This window comes from Lithobates pipiens, unplaced genomic scaffold, assembly GCF_037356315.1.
Source record: "Lithobates pipiens isolate NorthernLeopardFrog02 unplaced genomic scaffold, aLitPip1_a1.2 Scaffold_14, whole genome shotgun sequence".
Classification (NCBI taxonomy): domain Eukaryota; kingdom Metazoa; phylum Chordata; class Amphibia; order Anura; family Ranidae; genus Lithobates; species Lithobates pipiens.
In genome coordinates this window covers 2,500,110-2,526,013 of record NW_027507728.1, presented here as the reverse complement: position 1 = coordinate 2,526,013, position 25,904 = coordinate 2,500,110, and the positions used below count along the sequence as shown (strand labels likewise).

Genomic DNA, 25,904 nt, shown 5'->3' with positions numbered 1-25,904 from the left:
TGGGTGACTAAAGATGTATGCAGACCAACTGCAACCAACCATAATTCAGTTCACTCCAGGCTGGAGAGTCAATCTAAGGTTTCTGATTGGCTGTTGTGGATTACAGCACTTTGAACATAACTATTACTCTTTTCACTTTGTGAAACAATCTTACCATGTCTAAAGATGACCTGTATTTTCTATTCTTAAAGTGGTAATAAACTCAAAAGCAAAAATGTATTACGGTATATTGTAGCTTAATAATTCTTTAGGCTTTTTTTTTTTTTTTACCTAGTGATCCAACCAGTAAGTTATTTTTCATCTTCTTTTAACAGACTGAGCTGTTCATCAAAAGTGTCACTTAGAGGGTTGAGACAAACCACTTACACAGAAAGGGGTGATTTCAAATTACCAGGTGAAAATAAAAAATAAAAGCCTACGAATCTAAGGATCGATAAGCTGTAATATATAAACTTTTTAGTTAAATACTAAAGTCTCGTTTTTTTTTGTTTTGTTTTTTAAATAACTAACATGTCGTACTTACCTGCTCTGTGCAGTGGTTTTGCACAGGGTAACCCAGAGCCTCCTCTTCTTGGGCCTCTGCCTCCTGCCAAGTGCCCTAACAGTAAGTAGCTTGCTATGGGGGCACCCAAGCTGAGCCGCTGCTCCGTGTGTCTATTCAGACATGGAGCCGCGATTCAGCCCGTCCCCTCTCTCTCTCTTCTGATTGGCTAGCTGACTTTGACAGCAGTGGGAGCCAATGGCACCGCTGCTGTGTCTCAGCCAATCAGGAAGGAGAGTCCCAGGCGGTCCAGGCACTCGTGCATATCGTTGGATAGAGATGGTGCTTAGGTAAGTATTAGGCCTCTTTCACACGGGGCGGATCAGTAATGATCCGCCCCGTGATGATCCACTCGCTCAGCGGGGATCGCTCCGTTGTCCCCGCTGAGCCGGCAGCGGACAGGGCGGTCTCCGCACACTGTGCAGGGACCGCCCTGTCAGCTCTCTGTTCTCCTCTATGGGGATCGGATGAGCACGGACCGTCTGCCCGTGCTCATCCGATCCGCTCTGCAGACGGATAGAAAAATAGGATTTTCCTCCGTCTGCAGAATCGGACAATTGTGGAGGCGGACAATAGCGGGTGTCTGCGGATGCTCATCCACAGACACCCGCTATCCCATAGGGATGAATGTATGTCCGTATTTCATCCGCAAACGGATGGATGAAATACGGACATATCGTCCGGCTGTGTGAAAGGGGCCTTAAGGGGGCTGCAATAAGATAAAAAACCTTCTGCCTTTACAAGCACTTTAAAACTGCTTATCAAAAAAGAATAAAATTGAAACTTCTTTACTATATCCAAATAAAAAATAACAGGAAACACACACTACCTCATGACAGCCAGTAAAACACATTTCACACATCAGTGTTTAATCATCAAGTAATCATTAAGCACGGAAGTGTGAAACGCGTTTACTTGCTGTCCTGGCCTAGTGTGTGTTTTCTGTTATTTCAACTTGGATATATTTAAAGAGGAAGTAAACCCTGATGAGTTTACTTCCTCTTTGATTCACTGCAAAGGTAAAGCATAATGGACTACTATGCATCGCATAGAAGCCCATTATGTGTCACTTACCTGACACAGGAGCCAGCGAAGTCACCGCTGTCCCCTTGTGTATACGGAGCCTCCATCTTCTTGGTGGGTCTCGCTGCTCCGGCGCTATCATTCATCAGAGCCGCGATGACGTCACTCCCGTGCATGCGCACGGGAGCCGCCACTCGCGGCATATCGCCATTAACTGCGTCGTGTTCAGTGCGCCGATGTCTACGGCGCATGCGCCGTAGACAGCGGTGCCTGTCTTTTGGCAAATGTCTCCTAAACCGTGTAGGTTTAGGCTTCTTCAGTATGCAAAGTTAGTCCCAGGTATACAGGTAGGTTTTGATGTGTTTTTTTGTTCATGTGGAGTACTGTACAGCACCTTTGTAAATGGCACCAATAAAATGTATCACTGTTTGCAAGAAGCCACTGGACTGGTCCCACTGCCCTAAAAGGCTGCACACCCCAGGGGGTATAGCACCCACTACCTGGTCCCTGCTCAAACTTGCATCATATGGAATGGCTAGGAGGAGTTATGAGTACACAGGAGCAGTCGTGTGTTAAAGAAAGGTCTCATGTCCTACAACAGGCCTAGAATTTCATGTGTGATGGAACATGGGAAAATCGAATTTCATGTATCTGTCTGACATTCTGCACTGAAGTCCAACTGTATACAAAATGTGTTTTTTTTTTTTTTTTTTTTGTAGAGCCGACTATTGTGGGTTAGCCCTTGTACACACGGTCGGTCATTCAGACGGAAAATGTCCGATCGGACCGCGTTGTCGGATAATCTGACCGTGTGTGGGCTCCATCGGACTGTTTCCGTCGGAATATCCGACGGACAAAGTTTTAGAGCTGGGCTATAAAATTTTACGACAACATGATCCAATCAGACTTTGTCTGATCGTTTGTAGAGAATTCCGATCGGACCTAAGTGCCACGCATGCTCAGATCAAATTCCTAGACCAAAGCTATTGGCTACTAGCCTGAACGTAGTCCCGTTGTAACGAAAAAAAACGTCATCACGTTCAGAACGATCGGATTTTCCGACAACTTTGTCCGACCGTGTGTATGCAACACAAGTTTCGGACAAAATCCGACGGATTTTGTTGTCGGAATGTCCCCGACCGTGTGTACAAGGGCGAAGAGTAATGCCGCGTACACACGAGCGAATTGTCCGGCGTACTTAGTCCGGCAAACAATCCGGGCGGATAGTCCGGCGGACTTTCTACCGAACGGACTTGGCCACACATGGACACACAGAAAGTCCGGCGTTTGCTAGCGCGATGACGTACAGCACGTACGACGGGACTAGAAAAAGGAAGTTCAATAGACAGTAACTAATAGCTTCCCTTTTCGTACTTGCTTCTGAGCATGCGTCATTCTTAGTCCGCCGGACTAGCATACTCACGAACGTATTGTCCGCTGAAACCCAAGTCCGGCGGGAAGATTGGAGTGCAAAAATACTTTCTTAGTCCGCCGGACTTCACGCTGGAAAAGTCCGCTGAAACCCACACACGATCGAATTGTCCGGTGAAATGGGTTTCATCGGACTAAGTACGCCAGACAATTCGATCATGTGTACGCGGCATTACTAATTATGTCCGAGAGATTTCCCTTCATGTTTCATCCCAGTGGCTGCAGGTCAAAAAAAAAAAGGTGTTCAGTGGGGTCCTGAGGACAGGAAGGCAGATCGCATCGACCGCCCACATATCTTCTTTCCTTATTCCACTAAAAAGTGGAGGATTTTTTTTCCTGTATTTCCTGTCCCTGCGACACCCGTCAACAGGAAAAATGCGAGGGGACAAAAATTAGGGAAGCGCAGGCAGCAATAAAAACTTGAAACCGGTTCTAACCCTTCCCAGTTTTGGATTATGTCCAATTACAGAAAGTAAAATATGAGCCATAAATCAGTGTAGACCCTGGCTTGCATCATAATCCATGATAATCATTGTTCTTCCTGCCACCTTGGAATACTCGCAATCACAGGTGCGGAATAATGATCTCACTTATCATGGTCAGCTGATAAAACAATTTGTGCCACAGTGAATAACTGGGGGCAGATGGCAGCTGGCGAACTAGAAGTGCCAGCATGACCTTTTTAGTTTCATTAGCGGTCGCTGACATCAGATGTGAGGAATGAATATTTTCCGAGACCCTCTCTTTCACATACATCTGTATAAACCGCATATCTATCCAGCTAAGACAGTAATTGTGATAGAAATATATTTTTGCTTTTTTTCCCATTGTGATCGCTTCATTGCGACTCCCACAGCGTCAATATCTACAGAAAAGCAATTCGGATTCCTCGCTGTGCCCAGGATGTCACCCACCACAAACTTTCCTCCCTGAGGCACAGAGCAATAAACTGAATTACCCGACTAGAAAAGTCCCTGACACGGACAGCAAGAGATGGAGAGTTCAGCAAGAGGACAGAGAGAAAACGCCAATATTCCAACATTCCCGGGAAAACCCGGAACCGCAACTGTCCCCCCAATATCACTAACAAGATTATTGTGACTGCAAACTAACATTAAGTGCTCATGCACACGGACATTTTAAAAAACTGGCTGCAAAGCTAGCTCCGACGCCTGGAAAAAATCGGCATTAAAAACACGATTTTTACCGCGTTTTGCATTGGCGTTTTTTAGCGTAAGCGTTAAGTAGCGTTTTTAAAGAAACACATCTCTTGGCTATAGCACTCAGAAAACAAAGAAAATATGTTACGCGTTTATGCGCGTTTCGCGTTTTTACAGCTCTAGCTCCGCGCCACGGAACGCACTGGTCCTGGGTTTTTTTTTTTTTTTTTACAGCTTAAAAACGCCTATGCCATTTGCAGCCTAGGTGAGCATGAAGCCATAGACTAACATGGAAAGGCGTTTTTAAGCTGCAAAAAACACTCAAAAAAGCGGCTGTAAAAACGTCCGTGTGCATGAGGCCTAATGGTCATCTAATACCAAAGAGTCGGAGATTTTCTGGGCACACAGTGCTCGTCATACCAAAATGACAGTTTGGGGAACTGTCATTTTGGCCCATTCACACCAGCAGCGTGCGATACCATGTAGCTGCTTGCGTGTGCGGTGAATGTGCAATACAGCGGGGGTTATTTACTAAAGGCAAATCCACTTTGCACTTGCAAGTGCACTTGAAAGTGCAGTCGCTGTAGATCCAAGGGGGACATGCAAGGAAAATAAAAAACAGCATTTTAGCTTGCGCATGATTGGATGATAAAATCAGCAGAGCTTCCACTCATTTCAGATCTACCCCTCAGATCTACAGCGACTGCACTTCTAAGTGCACTTGTAGTGCAAAGCTGAGTTGCCTTTAGTAAATAACTCCCAGTGTGTTGCTAGAAACCTCAGCACCCTTTACTTTTTATTTATTTTTTCAGCATGTCCTACTTTTTTTTCAAAGTACACCACTGCAGCGTGGTGGCGTGAACCGAACTAATTGGACCCAAGGCAAACTGCTGTGTTGGGACTGCATTGGGCAAGGCTGTGAATGGGCCCCCGAGAGTTCAGTTACTGCACTTTTCCCCACACAGCATCGTATGTGAACCAAGAAGGAGCCTGTTCCAGAGCACACTGTCAGATCATCTGCATGTCTATGCCCTTGTACACACGGTCGGAGATTCCGACAACCAAATCCGTCTGAGTTATTCCGATGGATTAATTCCGCAAGAGGTCTGGAAGTGATGTTGCATACACACGGTCGGACCAAGTTGTCGGAAAATCCGATTGTACATAACGTGATGACGTTATTTCGTTACAGCAGGATTACGTTCAGGCTAGTAGCCAATAGCTTTGGTCTAGGAATTTGATCTGAGCATGCGTGGCACTTTGTCCGTCAGAGTAGGCTGCACATGATCGGAGTATGTCCGATCGGAGCATTTTGTCGGAAAATATTTCCGGCAAGTTGGAAAAGTTGGTCCGACGGAAACAGTCCGATGCAGAACACACACAGTCGGAATATCCGACAAAACGCTCCGATAGGAAACATTCCGACATACAAGGGCTAAGGCATCAATCACCCAACTATCAGCCTGTGAATGTGATATGTAACATCTCACCACGTAAAGGCCATCTCCCTCAAACAAAAGATTTGGTCCGACCACCATTATGTTTCACCCCCCCCCCCCCCCCCATCACAAAATAATTCCCGGAAGGGGAAATCAAACAAGGCCAAGATATATCTGATCCATCATAGAAATGTTCATCCTCTGTCAATGGAGCCTCAGGGACAAACCTCGACCGTCGTAAACACAAGAATCAGACGCTTGGAGCTATGACTTCCTATGAGAGAAGCTCCACTCAAGAGACAGAAAATGACCCTCTATGGCAGGGGGTAAGGAGTCTTTTTGGCTGAGAGAGCCATGAACACCACATATTTTAAAAAGTAATTCCACGAGAGCCATACAATATGTTTAAAACAAATTATTTTTTTTTTTAATCGATTAATCGCCTAATTTCAATTATAACTGTAATATCCACATCTCCCCTATGATTGTCTGCTTGCTTACCACTACAAAGGCAGGCAGATCCACGAGCAGTTGAGGCTGGGGGATGATGACATCAGCGCACCACTCACCTAGGCCGCTGCCGGGTGTACCAAGATGGCCGCAGCTCCGGAGCTAGGCCGAAGGTGCGGCCTTTCCTATGAGCTCAATCCACGGATCGGCACACCACGCAATCCGCGGATTGAAAGGTGAGAGACAGATGCAGCCATCAAAAGGGCCACATCTGGCTCGCGAGCCATAGGTTCCCAATCCCTGCTCTATGGGGAAAATTAGGTGTCCCGAGGTTCCCTGACCCTACTCCCCAGCCCCCCCCCCCCCCCCCACCTTCACTTCCTGAGCAGAAAAAGCCAAAAGATTCATATTTTAAGTGTCCTATTAGCCTGAAGCTAAAGCTTTCCAAAACGCCACTGTCACCTGCCCTCACTACTGAACCAAGAACGTTTTGAAGTGGAGACGTGAACCCGTCATATGAGGGGAGTGTTGTACAGCACAGGGAAACAATGTAGAAATGACCCTTTTTCCATTCTGCATCCATTGCTGGGAGGCAGACACTGGATTGGAAGAAATGTATGATGGACTGAGGCCAGATTTATTTCATTACACATGCTGCTCTTCAATATACAAAAATAAAAAACATTTTAAAAAAATGGTACCTATGGAAATCTGTGAGCCCACCCGATCGACCTGTTCATGGGCTCGCTAGTATTTTTCTGCCAGAATATTTAGGGCGGCACAGTGGTGTAGTGGGTAGCACTCTCACCTAGCAGTAAAAAAGGGTCGTTGTTTTGAATCCCAACCACAACACTACCTGCCTGGAGTTTGCATGTTCTCCCTGTGCCTGTGTGAGTTTCCTCCGGGTACTCAGTTTTTCTTCCCACACTCCAAAGACATACAGGTAGGTTAATTGGCTTCTGTCCCAAATTGGCCCCTAGTATATGAATGGGGCCCTTGAATTGTGGGCTCCTTGAGGGTAAGGACTGATGTGAGTGTGCAATGTACAGGGATAGGGACAATTGTAGACACTCACTCAGGTTGAACTGGATGGACTGGTGTCTTTATTCAACCTTACTAACTATGTAAGGGCAGAAATTTTGTAGCTGAAAATATCTGCATCTGATGCAAAAGAATTTGGTTGGCTTCATTGTTGTAAAAAATCAGCCAGCCAACACTAAAGCCCCATACACACGGTCGGACTTTGTACAAACTTTCCCGTGGACTTTTGTACAAAGGGCGTGGTCCACAAGTTTGTATTGCATACACACGGTCGGACTTTTTGACAACAAACACGAACGTAGTGACGTCACAACGTACTGACGCCGCTTCAAAAGAGGACGTTCAATGACTCCTGCGCCACCTTTGGTCAACTTCTGTATTGTAGTCTGATCGTTTGCATAGGCTCTGAGCATGCGTGTTTGTACCTTGTACAAAAGTCCGATGCCTTTGCATACACACGGTCGGACTTTGCTCCTTCGGACTTCTGTTGTCAAAAAGTTTGTCCGTTCGCACAGCCAACAAAAGTCCGATGAAAACAGAAAAAGTTTGTCCGATGGAGCGTACACACAGTCGGATGTTGCTCCAAAACAGCTAATTTGCATGTTTGTTGTCAAAAAGTCCGACCGTGTGTACGGGCCTTAACGCTCCGACTAACGCGGATGGGTGGATTAAAGTGAAAACCTGAAACAATGCACAACTTTCCCTCGGTGTCATAATGCACAGTAAGCTATAAAGAGAGCGGGAGGTGCATCGGCTTTTCCTTCCTGGCCGTGTGTGCGAAATGTGTGGCCCCAGGCCATGAATTTAAGTGTGGCCCCGGCAGCTGGAAGTCACTGACATGTTCCAACTCATGAGAAGAAGAATGCAAACACACCGAGCCTTTATTACACAAAGAGAAGGATAAGCCTGTGACTCAGCCCAGAGAATGGAGAGCTGCCACGACACCCCTTGTGTGCCAGGCCTGACACAAAGAACACAGAGGAGAAAGATGATAAACATTTGCAGCAAATATATATATAGTATCTGCCTTTGTTGGCCTCTTTCGGAAAGGATGCTGCCTGGCTGCCATGTACATCCTCTGGCTTCAATGGCTTTCTGAGTCCCTGACCCAGAACAAGTATAGATATCAGGAGAAATGACTTTTCACTGCATGCTTGTCCTGAGACCGCGACTAGAAGTACTGAAGCCGAGGAATGATCCTGACAGTCAGACAAATAGCATTTTCATTAGCAGAGCAGCAATGGCAGCTTCCCTACTTCTCTCTTGACAAGTATATGGTAATTGCCCTTTTATTAAAGTTATAAATATTACTAATAATATGAACTTAAATGAGAACAATAAGGCTCCATGCACACTGAAGCTGATAAACTGCAGTTTATTGGAGTTTGGGCATTTTTTGTTAAAGCCCATAAACTCCACTCTATGTTAGCCTATGTGTCCATGCACACATGAACGTTTTTTAGCTTTAATGAGCAGTGGAGTTTATGGGCTTTTTTCTGAACGCCAGAAATTTGCGTTCAAAGTGCAGTTTTTCACCACTAAAAAAATGACAAACGCCGATAAACGCTTATAAACGCTCATTAACACGCGTTAATTAGTGTTCGGCAGTCTATTTTTTCAATGCATTGTGGGAGTTTGGAATGCACTGTGGGATTTTTGGAGTGTCCTCTGTGTATTTTTTTTGAAAACGCCCATAAACGCTAACGCTAATAAACGCTCATAAACGCTAGTACAAAACGCTGTTAAAAACAAGTATTTCAACCAGCGTTTTCTGCCAGCAATCTGGCGCCCAGAAAAAGCTTTTTTGAGCTTCAGTGTGCATGGAGCCTAAGGAGCCTTTCAGACTGGGGCGGTATTCAGGCGCTACAGCGCTAAAAATAGCGCCTGAAAAAAAACGGCTTCTTTCACTCCAGTGTGAAAGCCGGAGGGGCTTTCACACTGGAGCGGTGCACTAGCAGGACGGTGAAAAAAGTCCTGCTAGCCGCATCTTTGGAGCAGTGAAATGAGCGGTGTATTCACCGCTCCTACCCATTGAAATCAATGGGGTAGCGCGGCTATGCCGCCGGCTTTGTAAGCGGTCTTAACCCTTTTTCGGCCGCTAGCGGGGGTTAAAACCACCCCGCTAACGGCCACAAACCGCCGCTAAAAATAGCGGCGCATTTACCGCCGACGCCCGCACCGCCCCAGTGTGAAAGGGGCCTTACTATTATAATTTATTGTGATACTTTTGCAAAGAGATATTGAATAGGTGTTAATTTATAAGGGAGCAGAGAGTTGTACACTGTGAAAAGCGAGTGTATCTTGGCGCTCGGGAAAGACAGGCGTGTGCCTGCAGCAGTCTGTACAGACCAATGACAGGCCGCGACTGTACACCGGTACACTGGCACATCTGAGTGTTTACTTGCAGACCAGGACTGACTAGTGGGCCTGGATGTAAGCTGTCTGCTTCCAGGGGCACATATCTCTCATTGTATACAAACAGATGTGTGATTATCAGCATACAGCCGCAGCCTGCCATTAATTTGCACAGGTAGCTGTAGACCAGGCATGTCCAAAGCTTTGCCGGCGGTATAGCCACGCTGTCCCATTGATTTCAATTGGTAGGAGTGGTTTAGGAGCGGTGAATACACCGCTCCATAGATGCGGCTAGCAAGACTTTTTTTACCATCCTGCTAGCGCACCGCTCCAGTGTGAAAGCCTTCGGGCTCTCAAACTGGAGTGAAAGGGGTCCTTTTTTTCAGGCGCTACACAGGTGCTATTTTTAGCGCTGTAGCGCCTGAAAACCGCTCCAGTGTGAAAGGGGCCTAAAGTTGAACAATACCCTTGCAATAGGTGTAGGCCATTTACGTACCTCCCAAAGCCTGACTGGAATACTCCCAGGATGTTGCAAAATGAGGCCTAGTCATTACCGCTCACCTCCACCATCACAGGAGTGAGCTTTTCCTCTGATTCAAACCCCCCTCTCATGCTCTTTCTCTTACCGACGCAGTGGCTCTGAACGTAGTTTCAGAGCTTACTTCTGTGAGAAATTGAGCAATAACAAACTAGGCCTCACTTAGCTAAGTCCTGGGAGTATTTCGCTTCAGGAGGTACGTAAATGGCCAACACCTATAGCAAGGGCATTATTCAACATTAGTCAGAGCTGGACAGGTTGTGTGTATCTACAGACACCCCCTTATCTGCATAGGCAGTTTTTGGTAAAGGTGAACTAACCCTTTAAGGCAGGGGTAGGGAACCTATGGCTCGTGGGCCAGATGTGGCTCTTTTGAGGGCTGCATCTGGCTCTCACCTCTCAATCCGCGTATTGCGTGGTGTGCCGATCTGTGGATTGAGCCCATAGGAAAGGCCGCAGCTTTGGCCTAGCTCCGGAGCTGCGGCCATCTCGGTACACCCGGCGGTGGCCTAGGTGAGCGGCGCGCCGACGTCATCATCACCCGCCTCAACTGCTAGTGGGTCTGCCTGCCTGTGTAGTGGTAAGCAAGCAGACAATTAGGTATTTAGGGAAATGTGGATATTACAGTGGGGGAGATGACGTGGATATTACAGTTATAATTGAAATTAGTCGATTAATCGATAAAAAAAAATAAAAAATAAAAATTAGTTTTAAACATATTGTATGGCTCTCGTGGAATTACATTTTAAAATATGTGGCGTTCATGGCTCTCAAGGCCAAAAAGGTTCCCTACCCCTGCTTTAAGGTTTGAAAATGTGTGGGCGGCACAGTGGTGTAGGGGTTAGCACTCTCACCTAGCAGTAAAAAAGGGTCGCTGGTTCGAATCCCAACCATGACACTACCTGCCTGGAGTTTGCATGGAGTGTGCCTGCGTGGGTTTCCTCCCACACTCCAAAGACATGCAGGTAGGTTAATTGGCTTCTGTCCAAAAATTGGCCCTAGTATATGAATGGGGACCTTAGATTGTGGGATCTTTGAGGGTAGGGACCAATGTGAGTGTGCAATGTATAGGGATAGGGGGGTAGTCACTCACTCAGGTTGAACTAGATGGACTGGTGTCTTTATTCAACCTTACTAACTATGAAATGAAAGATAAAAGCGGACTGGTTGCTATGCACATCTGCTCCAGATTCTGGCCCATCCGGTTTTGATAAAAATCTCCTCCATGTGTAAAAGAAATGACACGGTCTTCTCATCCCTTTAAGGTTGGTGGCGTAGTGGGCGTTTCTCTTCTTCTTTTACAAGCTACCTACAGAGTCATTAGCTTCCCATAAAGCCACGCGTCTTGTAAAACAATAGAAACGCTGCATGCAAGTCTCACCCCTCACTGTATACAACTTGTTTTCTTTCTACTGTGGGAAATTTATGGTTGTGTTAATGAACTGATCAGCCATAATTCAGAGGCCCGGAGACTCGGGACTTCATAAAGCGTCAAATGGGCGTTCGGGGGACTGCACACCGGCAGCGGCTTGTGTGAAGTAAGCATCTTTTACACTGTCAATCCACATCCTATAATGAAATGAGATTAGGAATGATACAATAGAAGATTATATAGTGACCTGGCAAAACGCATCATCCACTGCCATTCAGCAGGATATATAATCCTTTACTGGCCAACACTGCAGGCTGTAACCCATGACAACCAGACACAGCGGGGACACGGCCCTCAAAGCACCAATATTTTATTCCGTCTTTTTCCAACGCATACTTGGGCTCTGTAACTGTGGTCATGACAACTCTCCGTGCTAAAGAGGATTATTGAAAATCACTTTTTCTATTTGTCGAAAGCAGTGGAGGACACTACAGAAAGGGATCATATCGATACGGTTGACAAAGACAACGGACAAATAAAGATTACATCTCTCGTCCACGAGATTATCTCACTTATTGAGGAAATTTATTTGTCTGCGAAAAAAAAAAAAAAAAGAGAACCTGTCACAGTCAGAGATCAACATAGATTGAAACTCTGCTGCCAAATAAATGGTCCCAAAACGCATGTACTGTCAGCCCAGGCGAACGTCCAGCAATTTGTGTGCCAGCGTGATAAACGCCAACGGACAGAACTACGTCTCTCTTCTCTGCGGACCTTGTAGAATTACCCAGTAAAAAATTAAACAGCAAGGGATAGAAAGGAGGCGTGCAAGCAAGAAGCATGTATCATACTAGAGTAAAGCTAAAGCAGAGAAGTGGGATAATACAAGGTGAAGCAGAGGAAAAGAATATTCTTAGCCCTTGTACACACGCAAAACGTCCGATCGGACCGCGTTGTCGGATAACCCGATTGTGTGTGGGCTCCATCGGACTGTTTCCGTCGGATTATCCAACGGACAAAGTTTTAGAGCTGGGCTATAAAACTTTCCGACAACACGATCCGATCGGACTTTGTTCGATCGCGTGTAGAGAATTCCGATCGGACAAAGTGCCACGCATGCTCAGATCAAATTCCTAGACCAAAGCTATTGGCTACTAGCCTGAACGTAGTCCCGCCCTAACGAAATAACGTCATCACGTTACGTACGATCGGATTTTTCGACAACTTTGTCCGACCGTGTGTATGCAACACAAGTTTCGGACAAAATCAGATGGATTTGGTTGTCGGAATGTCCAACCGTGTGTACAAGGGATAAGAGTAAAGCAAAAGGAAAACAATGCAGCAAGAAGAGTAACACCACGTACACACGAGCGGACAGTAAAAGATAGACGGAAGCTTTTCGTCGTATATTCCATATATTGGTGCGTATGCCTCATCTGACTTTTTTTTTTTTTTTTAAACTAACAGACCTAGAAATAGAACATGTTCTTACTATTTCCGACAGAACCAATTCCTATTGGGGAAAACCGCTCGTCTGTACGCTGTTCCGACGGACCAAAAACGACGCATGCTCTGAAGCAAGTATGAGATGGAAGCTATTGGCTACTGGCTATTGAACTTCCTTTTTCTAGTCCCGTTGTAGGTGCTGTACGTCACTGCGTTCTTGACGATCGGACTTTGGTGTGATCGTGTGCACACAAGACCAGTCTCAGCGGAATTCCGTCGGGAAAAAACCTTCAGAGTTTATTCCGATGGGAAAACCGGTCGTGTGTACGGGGCATAAGACTTCCAGCTGGAATGGGACAGGATTGCCAAAAGAGACTTTGGGAGAAGTAAATAATGGAACCTTCCAGCATCCATTCATGATGTATTTATCAGTTGAGGACGGGCTTGGTGTTTAGTGCAATATTTTATAGTGATCAATGCAATACAATCCTGGTATGAATGCAATGAGTTGCTGTAGGAATATTTTCCTGTCATCTTCCACAGCCTCCAGCACTGATAATGCTTGTACATTGAAGGGGCCACAAAAGTATTTCAGAGGAAACAGGAAACGATTTTATGGCCAGCAAGAAAAAAAAGCCATCTGCTGCTTTGGATGGGAGAAAACGTTGAATGAGAAAAGGGTCTGCAGGACAGACACAGTACAGGGGGAGGCCATCGTATCAGGGGTAACAAGACAGCAATGCATTCATATATTATATCTGTATGTTACTGGGTGTCTGCCTGTCATTCTGATGAGGAATTCTTTCTATATTTACTCCAATGACCCCCAGAGACTATTCACCTTCCCAGGATGGCAGTCCCCATGAGGCTCCATGCACACCGGAGCTCATAAACTGCAGTTTATTGGAGTTTGGGCGTTTTTTTTAAAAGCCCATAAACTCCACTCTATGTTAGCCTATGTGTCCATGCACACATGGACGTTTTTTAGCTTTAACCACTTGCTTACTGGGCACTTAACCCCCCCCCTCCTGCCCAGACCAATTTTCAGCTTTCAGCGCTGATGCACTTTGAATGACAATTGCGCGGTCATACAACACTGTACCCAAATGAAATTTTTATAATTTTTTTTCCCCACAAATAGAGCTTTCTTTTGGTGGTATTTAATTACAGCTGGGAGTTTTATTTTTTGCTAAACAAACAAAAAAAGATACAAAATAAAAAAAAATAAAAAAATCATGTTTAATAGTTTGTTATAAAATTTTGCAAACAGGTAATTTTTCTCCTTCATTGAAATGCGCTGATGAGGCGGCACTGGTGGGCACTGATAGGCACAGATAAGGCGGTACTGATAGGCACAGATAAGGCAGTACTGATAGGCACAGATAAGGCGGTACTGATAGGCACAAATAAGGCGGCACAGATAAGATGGCACGGATGGGTGGCATGGATGGGCACTGATAGGTACCACTGATAGATGGGCACTGATAGGTGGCACTGCTGGGCGCTGGTACATGACACTGATGGGCACAGATATGTGGCACTGAGGTGCAGCACTGTGTGTGCGAGGCAGATTGTGGGCACTGATAGGTGGCACTGTGAGCACTGATGGGTGGCACTATGGGCACTGATGGGTGGCACTATGGGCACTGATGGGTGGCACTTTTTGGTGGCACTGGCAGGGGGCAGGTGGGCACTGATGAGCTGTCCCCAGCTCACTGTGATCGGAACTGATGTCCCGATCACAGGGGAGGAAAAATAGCCGATTACCGGCTGTGTTGTGATCACATGATCATCTGTCATTGGCTGACAGCTGATCACGTGGTAAGGGGTCGGGATCGACCCCTTGCTCCGATCTGTGATCGGGTGATCAGGGGGCGCGCAGGCCGCTCGTGCACGGGGCGATGTCAATAGATGTCGTCCTGGCAAAGCAGGTCCGCGCTGTAGCCGTCATTTGGCTATAGCGCGGATCTCAAGAAGTTAATGAGCAGTGGAGTTTATGGGCTTTTTTCTGAATGCCAGAAATTTGCGTTCAAAGTGCCATTTTTAACCGCCAAAAAACGATAAACGCCGAAAAATGCTTATAAACACATGTTAATTAATGTTCGGTATTCTATTTTTTCAATGCATTGTGGGAGTTTGGAATGCACTGTGGGATTTTTGAAGTGTCCTCTGTGTATTTTTAATGAAAACACCCATAAACGCCAACGCTAATAAACGCTCATAAACGCTAGTACAAAACGCTGTTAAAAGGGTTTTTCAACGAGTGTTTTCTGCCAGCAATCTGGCATCCAGGAAAAGCTTTTTTGAGCTTCAGTGTGAATGGAGCCTAAATGCTCATTCATGGCTTGGAAGCATTAAAAGATACCAAGGAGGGGAAAGTAACGGCCAATTAGAGGTTTGCTTTCACTGTCCACTCTGCCCTTGAAAAAAAAAAAAAAAAATCACAGCCACTATTTGATTGGTCTGTGTGTAAAATCTCCACTTTCCTTCTGTTACACTAAAAGCACAAAGGCCAGTCATCCGATTGTGCATGTCCATCTGTCTGTATATGACCAATGCCATTTCATTGTGACATCAGGTCCATCTGCTGGGCCCTAAACCACCACTAGATCTACCAAATGAGAACCAGAAATAATGTAATACGTATTGTCATGGAAGTGACTTTAAACATCATAATGGTAATTGTCTGTATAGAGGTTCCAACACTGGTCATCCTCCTGTGGGCCACTTTGCACCCCTCCCTATATGCGTTCTATTCATACAACCCTGCCCAGTCTAATGATTAACCTTCAACCTGATAAGCCAGGTCCAGGAATTTCCGATCACCTGTGTTCTGCATGTGATATCACTAACTGGCTAAGCCAGGCCTCCCATTGGTTGAATAGACTAAATGTACAAGTGTGGTAAGCACTGAGGCCTTTTCTGTAGAACCATATGGTCCTCCACCCAAAAAAGTAATAATCGCTTGTGCCATGCTTATATCACACAATAGTGTAGAACGAGACAGCAAAAATACCACTACAATAGTAACACTGAAAGAACTGAATTCAATGTGATCACTACAACAGACATTCCTCCATATGATGAGGACAGCCAGGCACCATTTCTGTACCATCCCTCAATGTAGAGGGCACAGCCAATCCCCCACCTTCTCTCTGCCACCCCTATACACAGAGAACAGCCTTGCACCATCTCTGTGCCATCCATCTATATACAGCGCACAGCCCAGCACCATCTATGTGTTATCCATCTATATACAGAGCACAGCCCAGCACCATCCTTGTGTCACCCCTTAAATACGGTGCACAGCCCAGCACCATCCATCCATATAAAGAGCACAGCCCAGCACCATCCATCCATATAAAGAGCACAGCCCAGCACCATCCATTCATATAAAGAGCACAGCCCAGTACCATCTATGTGTTATCCATCTATATACAGAGCACAGCCCAGCACCATCCTTGCGCCACCCCTTATATATGGTGCCCAGCCCAGCACCATCCATCCATATAAAGCGCACAGCCCAGCACCATCCATCCATATAAAGCGCACAGCCCAGCACCATCCATCCATATAAAGCGCACAGCCCAGCACCATCCATTCATATACAGAGCACAGCCCAGCACCATCCATTCATATACAGAGCACAGCCCAGCACCATCCATTCATAAACAGAGCACAGCCCAGCACCATCCATCCATATAAAGCGCACAGCCCAACACCATCCATTCATATACAGAGCACAGCCCAGCACCATCTCTGTGTCATCCCCCCATATACATGGGCACAGCTTAGCACCATCTCTGTGCCACCCCCCTATATACAGCGCACAGCCCAGCACCATCTCTGTGCAATCCATCCATATACAGAGCACAGCCCAACACCATCCCTCATTATACAGAACACTACTCAGCACCATCTCTGTGTCATCCTCTCCATATATAGAGCACAGCCCTGCACTATCTCTATGCCATCCCTCCATATTCAGAGCACAACCCAGCACCAACCATGTGCCATCCCCCCATATACAGAGCACAACCCAGCACTATTCATGTGCCATCCCCCATATACAGAGTACAGCCCATCACCATCTCTGTGCCACCCCTCAACATACAGAACACAGCCCAGTACCCGCTATGCCATCCCTCCATATTCAGAGCACAGCCCCATCTCTGTGCCATCCTTCAATATATCTTGCCATATACAAAGCACAGCTGAGCTCTATGCTAGCACCCCCCCCCCCCCCCCCATATACAGAGCACAGTCAGCACCATCTCTATGCCAACCCCTATATACAGTGCACAGCCCAGCACCATCTCTGTGCCATCCCCTATATACAGTGCACAGCCCAGCAATATCTCTGTGCCATCCCCTATATACAGTGCACAGCCCAGCACCATCTCTGTGCCATCCCCCCGATATACAGAGCACAGGCCAGCACCATCTCTGTGCCATCCCCTATATACAGTGCACAGCCCAGCACCATCTCTGTGCCATCCCCTATATACAGTGCACAGCCCAGCACCATCTCTGTGCCATCCCCCGATATACAGAGCACAGGCCAGCACCATCTCTGTGCCATCCCCTATATACAGTGCACAGCCCAGCAATATCTCTGTGCCATCCCCCGATATACAGAGCACAGCCCAGCACCATCTCTGTGCCATCCCCCGATCTACAGAGCACAGCTCAAAACCATCTTTGTGCCATCCTTCCATATACAGAACACAGCTTAGCATCTTCTCCATATACAGAGTCACTGGCTGCTCTACCATACACCCCATCCTGACCCTAAGGCTTCTGCAGTAGGGGTAGTAAGGGGTTAACGAGAGCCACAAAGACATGTCAGCTATGAGCGTAACCATCCACAGCTGCTGCACCAACTTTGCTGACCCCAGACCCAGCTCACTGTATACACTATATACCATCAGCACAATGTATATCATATATACCATCCACATTATACTGTACAGTGAACAGCCAGATGTACAGGACACGGTACACAACACACAGCCAGTATATGAGAGCACACAGCGGACAGGCGATATAATAGACACAATATCTGCATTATACAGAGCTAACACCCAGCTGACATTGTGTGTGTTCCAGAGTACACAGTACACAGCCAGCACACAATCCAGACAATGGTGCACACAGCACAATGAGCCATGCACAGCTCAGACTATTCTGGAGTTGTACAATCAATACATTTTCAGTATCTCATCTCCCCCATAACATCAAAGCCCCCCCCCCCCCCCCCCTTACACTTACCCCACTCCCCCTCCAGGGGCTCAGATCCAGTGTAGCAGATCAGCAGCAGTAGCATATTGTGTGTCTCCAGCCTGGGAACTGAGCTCACATCCCCCAGTGTCTCCTGCCTGCACAGGGTGCCAGTGCAGAGCAGTGTGCAGCTGGATATGCTGCTGTTACATTGTAGCCGATTGTATCAGGGTGAAGTCAGTGTTACAATGTATCTGTGTATCCCAGTGTGCGGGCGGAGTGCTGCCCTCTACATCTCACAGCACACTATCCCCCCCACCTCTGGGATCTGGGATGGGCTCTGGCAGATTCCTCCCCATCCTGCACATTGCTCTTTGTCCAGTAGCGTGGATCAGGTGCTGCATTTACTAGGATGACTTTATTCTGGGGCCCCACATTGCCAGCGCAGGGGCCCCTCCTCATTTGTAAGGGGCTGCCCTGAGCAGTAACAGAGCACACCAAGCTGACCAGATACATTGAGTGTAAACTGTCAATGCAGCCCCCCCCCCTTCCAAGCTGTCCTGGGAGGGAGCAAATGAAATCCCTCTGACTCCTGGCAGTGAACAAGTTGCAGAGGAATTCTGAAAATTGAACTTCTGCCTTGAAGCACTGGTGTCCTTGGTTCAAATTCTAACCATACTGCCTGCATGGAGTTTGTATGTTCTACCCCTGACTTTTGTGGGCTTCCCCTGAGTTCCCTGTCCCCCGACACTCCTAATAGGTGTATGCATGCGTGCGAGTTGGGGACCTTAGATTGTAAGCTCCTTGAGGGCAGGGACAAATGTGAATGTACAATGTATGTAAAGTGCTGCGTAAATTGTCGGTGCTATGAAAATTCCTGCAATAATAAAAATAATGATTTTACACCAAGAGCTGTTAGGTCACGGCAGTCCAAGGACCCAATAACACTCAGTGCATTGTGTTAACGCACACACATTCACACCTATCCGGTGCAGAGCACTGCATTAGCAGTATGTTACATGCGTTAGTGCATTGCTATTCATTTTCAATGGCACCCAAATAAGCAAACCCATTGCACCTCCAAACCACATGCCTTGCAGCTCACCAAAATGCGTCGCGTGTGTGTGTGTGTGTGTGCGCATTTATATACACCAGAAGGAACCAGTGTGGGTGGGCCCTTACGTTGATGGTTTATTTACACCAATATTTTTCCTCTAATGCATTTTTCTTAATTGAAATGACTGGGGACACATCAAAAAATGCATTAAAATGCGTGGTTACACATTTGTAAGGCATTGAGTGGGCGGCACAGTGGTGTAGTGGTTAGCACTTTCACCTAGCAGTAAGAAGGGCCGCTGGTTCGAATCCCAACCAGGACACTACCTGCCTGGAGTTTGCATGTTCTCCCTGTGCCTGCGTGGGTTTCCTCCGGGTACTCCGGTTTCCTCCCACACTCCAAGACATACAGGTAGTTAATTGGACCCGGTCTAAATTGTCCCTAGTATATGTATGAATGTGAGTTAGCCCTTGTACACACGGTCGGAGAATCTGTCGGAATGTGTCCTATCGGACCGTGTCGTCGGATAATCCGACTGTGTGTGGTCTGCATCAGACTGATTCCGTCCGAATCTCCGTCAGACCCAATTTTCCAACATGTTGGAAATATTTCCCGACCAACTGGGCCGGTCGAACCTAATCTGATCATGTGTAGAGAATTTTGATCGGACCAAGTGCCTCGCATGCTCATATCAAATTCCTACATCAAAGCTATTGGCTACTAGCCTGAACGTAGTCCCATCGTAACGAAATTCCGTCATCGCGTTCTGAAAGATCGGATTTTTCGCCAACTTTGTCCGACCGTGTGTATGCAACAGTTTCGGACAAAATCCGACGGGCAGAATCTGACGGATTTGGTTGTGGAAATCTCCGACCGTGTGTACAGGGGCTTAGGGACCTTAGATTGTAAGCTCCTTGAGGGTAGGGACTGATGTGAATGTACAATGTATATGTAAAGTGCTGCGTAACTTGATGGCGCTATATAAGTAACTGAAATTTAACTTTGTATTGAATGTCAACTTGTACCACAATGCACACTGGTGCACATTAATGTGTGATGTGTGTTAATGTGCATCTTGATGCGTGTGTTGGCATGCATGTTAAGGGGTTTCCAATGATTTTAATGAAAAATTAATCCAAGAAAAAAAAAAAAAAATTGTTGTGAATCTAGTGTTAAAAACAAAAAAAAAACTCTGGTCTAAACCAAAAGCTTTCATTTACTTTTTTACTTCACACCGGTGTGTTGCAATACCGCAGTCTGGAACACAGAAGAATTGACCTAAAGCATTTTTTGTGAGGTAGTGCAATGTTAGTGCATTACCGTGAATTGGTCAAGGTCTGTTTGCATGCCGTTAAAAATAAATCTCACTGTACCACTGTTACCATACACTACAGTATGATAGTAATAGGCCCAAACTAGGCCTATAATAATAATAATAATAATAATAATAATAATAATAATAGGCCCAAACTAGAACCTAGTAACAATATTGTCCAAGTTTCTTGAGCTGCAATTCAGCTGATCTAATCCACTCACAATAATTTGTTTTTGCCTACCATGCTTTAATACCATTGGGAGGTGTTCAATGTCTGTGCTCCATCCTTACCATTGCAGCTCCATGATAGGATGTACAGAATGCAGAGCTCCTACTGGTTCCTGAGACCACAGAGTTTCTTTGTCCTTGATTCAAGCCTACTCATATAGCTCATGCTGAGGAGGATTGCTCAGACTCTGACCTTTGGGTTTCTTTTTTTAAAGCGGTAGTAAACCCGCAATTTTTTTTTTTTTTTTTTTTTAAACCTGCAAAGCAAAAGGCATAATGAGCTAGTATGCACCGCACTGCAGTCAGTCACTGCAGTCAGCGGCGCATACCGAGGGGAATATCTCCTAAACCGTACAGGTTTAGGAGATATTTTTTTTACCTACAGGTAAGCCTTATTATAGGCTTTCCTGTAGGTAAAAGTTAAAAATTTGAGTATACAACCACTTTAATTCTGCTGCATGTGCCTGACTGCATATAAAATAAACAGCAAGCATTTTTTTTTTGTTTTGTTTTGTTTTTTACAGTAAAGGTTGCACTTTCCTGAATGATGATTAGGTGAGAGGCCAGTTTGGACACAAAGAGCGCACCGAGTTCCTTACATATTTGTGATGTCTTTTAACCACTTACAGACCGATAGATTTGCCCTCTTAAAGTGGGGTTCCACCCTAAAGTGGAACTTCCGCTCATCGGAACCCCCCCCCCCCCCCTCCGGTGTCACAGTTGGCACCTTTCAGGGGGGAGGGGGTGCAGATACCTGTCTAAGACAGGTATTTGCACCCACTTCCGGGCATAGACTCCCACAGGATTTTTTTTTTAAATTAAAATAATTACAGGGCCATCATCCATATACAGAAATAGATGGGACAATGTATATAAAACAGTGTGCGTTTAGGATCACAATAAACCTTATTTGCCATTGAGTTGCCCACTCCTTTATTTTATCGAGTTCTTCCTGTTGCCATATATCCTGTTGTGAGGTTATTACCTTGCTTAGCTTTGTATCGTCAAGTTAAACGGAATTGCCCAGAGCCCTGGAGCACCACACTCACAACTCTAGATCATTCAGAAGATACGCTATGTATCACCACCCCTTGGACCTGCTCCTATAACCAGTTTTTTATTCAGGTACATACACTATTGTCATTGCCAAAAGATTCCAATTTGTAAATTAAGTGTTTATGGTGTACTGTATCAAATGCTTTGGCGAGGTCCGCATACACCACGTCCTAAGGCCTTCCCTTCTCCAGATTACCTCCTCATTGATTGTTAAAAGGTTGTTCCGGCAAGAACGATCCTTCATAAATCCATAAATACTACTGATACTATTTTCATCAGCAAATTCTTGGATATAGTCCCTTATCATCCCCTCCAATAGTTTACATACTATTGATGTTAGGCTGACTGGTCTATAGTTTTCAGGTATGTATCGTGGGCCTTTTTTAGTGTTGAAAATATTTTTATTGAACATTGAACATTTCAAATGAAAACAATAAGACAGTAACCATCATGAGGCAAAAACAAACAGGAACAGTAACAGGATTAGAGTCACGGGTGTCCGGCTAATGACTATCAGCCACAGTCGGTCCCGTCGGAAAGTGTGGAAAACATGGAAAACCTCCTGTTCCCGATCCACAAGGCCACAGCAGGGGAAAACACTCATGGGTTAATACATGAGACAACATGTAATTAATATTGCAAAGAAGACAGAAAGAGAGAGAGAAGAAAAAAGGGAAGAGAGGAGCAAGAGAAAGGAACAGGGTGGTAGAGGGAAAAAATGAATAGTAAGATGAGAGGAGAGGGAAAGGGGGGGAGGGGAAGAGATAGGGATGGGGGGGGGGGGGGCTAGGGTAGGAGAGAGCCCACAGCGTCTCTACGCGTTCTGGATTTGTTTCATTAAGGTGTCAGAGGAAGAGAAGCGAAGCCAGATCAACCATTGAGATATAAACTTGGTGTAAGTGTCATTGTCCAGTGCCAACATCTCCTCCATTCTCATGGTGTCATTCATAATGGATACCCACCGCGACAATGGGGGAGTAGTCGTCGTCTTCCAATAAGCAGGTATCAGTTGCCTAGCAGAGGACAGGAAAAAGCGGAGTAATCTTTGTCTCTGCGATTTAATAGACCCGGGCAGTATGGAGAGTAACGCAATTTTCGGGGAGATAGAAACTGGAGTATCAGCTAGAAGATTATAACAGTCAAAAACCTGTGTCCAGAAGGGGCGAATCCTCTCACAGTCCCACCAGACATGTATATAAGTTCCGACTGAGGCCTCACAGCGCCAGCAGGTGGCTGGCGTAGATGGGAAGATTTTGTGTAAAGTAGCAGGGTCTCTGTACCATCTGGACAGTAGCTTATAGTTTTTCTCTTGAGAGTAGCAGGAGATGGTCGACTTGTGCGTGAAGTGAAAAGAGGTTTGCCATTCCGGCACAGAGATGTCTTCACCCAAATCCGCAGACCACAGTCTAGTATAAGATGGGAGCTGATCATGCGCTAAAGTCTGTAGCAAGTTATATAAGGAGGATAGCAGGTGTTTGGGGGTTTCTGGGAGCGAGCACAATACCTCAAAATTGGTAAGCTTGCGGTGTATTTGAGAGGAGGAGTGTAGACGTTTAGTAAATGCGGACACCTGTAGGGCCGTGAGCCAATCTCCAGAGTCTGTCAGGGGGACCGGGGTCCCCTGAGAGGGATGTACAAATGTGAGAGCTTGTGGCCACTCCGCACGCCTAAAGGGTCCTAGGGAAGCTGCCCCTGTACTTTGTGGCAGAGCAGGATGGTCAAAGAGGGACGTCAAGGGGCCCGGATCAGAGGAAAGGGTGGTGTTTAGCCCCGTCTTATACCATAATTTCAAGGAGGCCAAAGTCAATGGGGATAAGGATGTCATACTAGGTCGTGGGCCTTTTTTAAATATTGGTACCACTTTAGCTTTTCAGCTGGTACCATTCCGGTCAAAAAGCCACGCTTATAGATTAGGAATAACAGTCTAGCAATAACCTGGCTAAGTTCTTTGAGAACTCTAGGGTGTAAGCCAGCTAGTAATTTATTGACATTACGTTTTTCCAGTCTTTTTTGAACACTGGTTTCTGTTAGCCATAAGGGAACACTTAAGGGAACACTGTCTTGCCTATTATACCCTTCCTTTTCCTTAGTAAAAACAAGGAAAAGAATGTATTTAACACAGTTGGCTTCTCCTTGTCAAATAATTATATTAGTATGTCACATAATTAATATATTTAAAATATCTTTTGGGATTCTTTTTACTTAGCTGGTACCATTTCGGTCAAAAAGCCACGCTTATAGATTAGGAATAACAGTCTAGCAATAACCTGGCTAAGTTCTTTGACAACTCTAGGGTGTAAGCCAGCTAGTCATTTATTGACATTAAGTTTTTCCAGTCTTTTTTGAACACTGGCTTCTGTTAGCCATAAGGGAACACTTAAGGGAACACAGTCTTGCCTATTATACCCTTCCGTTTTCTTAGTAAAAACAAGGAAAAGAATGTATTTAACACAGTTGGCTTTTCCTTGTCAAATAATTATATTAGTATGTCACATAATTAATATATTTAAAATATCTTTTGGGATTCCTTTTACTCTCTTCGACTATATGTGGCTCATGGTCCATTTTTGCCATGCTCACGGTGACTCCTTAGCCTTAAATGTTTAAAAGAATATTTTTTTTTCTGTTTACTATGCCTTTTTACACTCAAATTTAGCCACCCAGGTTTGAATTTAGGTTCTTTTATATCTGTTGCCCATCAGAATACACTGGCGGGTGACAATAATTTATATATTCTTAAAGCACTCCCACTTTTCCTCTGTGGTTTTGGTTTCTAGAATATCCTCCTATTTAACATTGTGAAGTATGGCGTGCAGTTTGGTAAAGTTGGCCCTCTTGAAATTGCATGTTCTTGTGCTACCCTCAGGTCTTCTTTTTCCATGACTTATAATGAAGGTAATTACTCTGTAATCACTGTTTTCTAAGTTATCCTTTACTGCCACGTCTGCAATCAGCTTTTTGTTTGTCATTAGTAGCTCAAGCAAAGCCTTATTTTTAGTTGGGGCATTCACCAATTGGCACATGAAATTGTCCTGCAAGACATCTACGTAATGATGAGCCCTAGTTGACTGAACAGTTCTGCCTGCCCAGTCTGGATAATTGAAGTCCCCGAAGATTTCACTATTGCCCTGCCTCGTCTCCATTTCTATTTGTTAGAGAAGGAGATTAGTCCCCTCTTCAACTTTCAGGTTAGGGGGCCTGTAGCAGGGTGGATTTGATTTAAATCACTAGTAAAAAAAAAGGCTCGATTTAAATCAACTCAATTTAAATCATCATTTTTAAAGAGCAACTGTCTGCTCCATTCCAGAGCAGCTCCTCCTCTGACCCGCCGTTAAATCACCGACAGTCCCATTCACGTTAATGAGACGGATGGTGATGTGGCAGTGGCACAACAAGGTGAGGGATGTGGTGGCACCAAGGTGAGTGAATGCCCGCTAACAGGCTCTGCCATGATGGATCTGAAATGACAGGTGCCCTTTAACCACTTGCCGACCGCCGCACGCCGATGTACGTCCTATTTTTGAAGAGGGATATCTCGGTAACGGCAGCAGCTGCTGCCCCAACCGAGATATCCATCTCTTCAGGCGCCGGTCGGCTGTACGATAACGGTAGTCTCCGAGGCGGATTCGCCGCGAGATCACCACTATCGGCGGCGGGAAAGGTGCCACCCCCCTGCCGCCGCCCTCCCGCACCTTCCGCCGCTTACCGGAGCCGTCGGTAGCGGCGGAGGCGATCGGGTCCTCTTCCTAGCTGGGTATGGAGACGAGTGAGGCTAAGATGGCCCCCACCCGTCTCCATACCATAAGAGGGCGGAAGCGACGTCAAAACGTCACTTCCGCCCATACCTCTTAAAGGTATATTTTTTTTAAATGTCATTTTTTTTTTTTTTTTTGCATTTTAACCCAAATATGAGATCTGAGAACTTTTTGACCCCAGATCTCATATTTAGAGGACCTGTCATGCTTTTTTCTATTACAAGGGATGTTTACATTCCTTGGAATAGGAATAAAAGGGATCCATTTTTTTTTTTTTTTTTTTTAAAACAGTGTAAAAATAAATAAAATCAATTAAAATAAATAAGAAAAAAAAAAAAGTTTTTTAAAAACACCCTGTCACGACGAACTTGCGCACAGAAGCGAGCGCATACGTGAGTAGCGCCCGCATATGAAAACGGTGGTCAAACCACACATGTGAGGTATCGCCGCGATCGGTAGAGCGAGAGCAATAATTCT

General features: G+C 45.6%; 1 protein-coding gene across 12 annotated transcripts in view; it reads right to left on the bottom strand.

The window, feature by feature from the left end:
- Nucleotides 1–25,904, bottom strand: part of DAB2IP (DAB2 interacting protein) — a 673,590-nt gene that overhangs the window by 196,951 nt on the left and 450,735 nt on the right. Inside the window, exon 1 of one of the 12 annotated variants that reach the window (XM_077479179.1) lies at nt 18,068–18,345. The exons of the other annotated variants lie outside the window; for them this stretch is intronic. The gene's annotated coding sequence lies outside the window, so the exon portion shown is untranslated. Of the gene's footprint in view, nt 1–18,067; nt 18,346–25,904 lie in introns of those variants that run through there. 12 annotated transcript variants of the gene reach the window in all.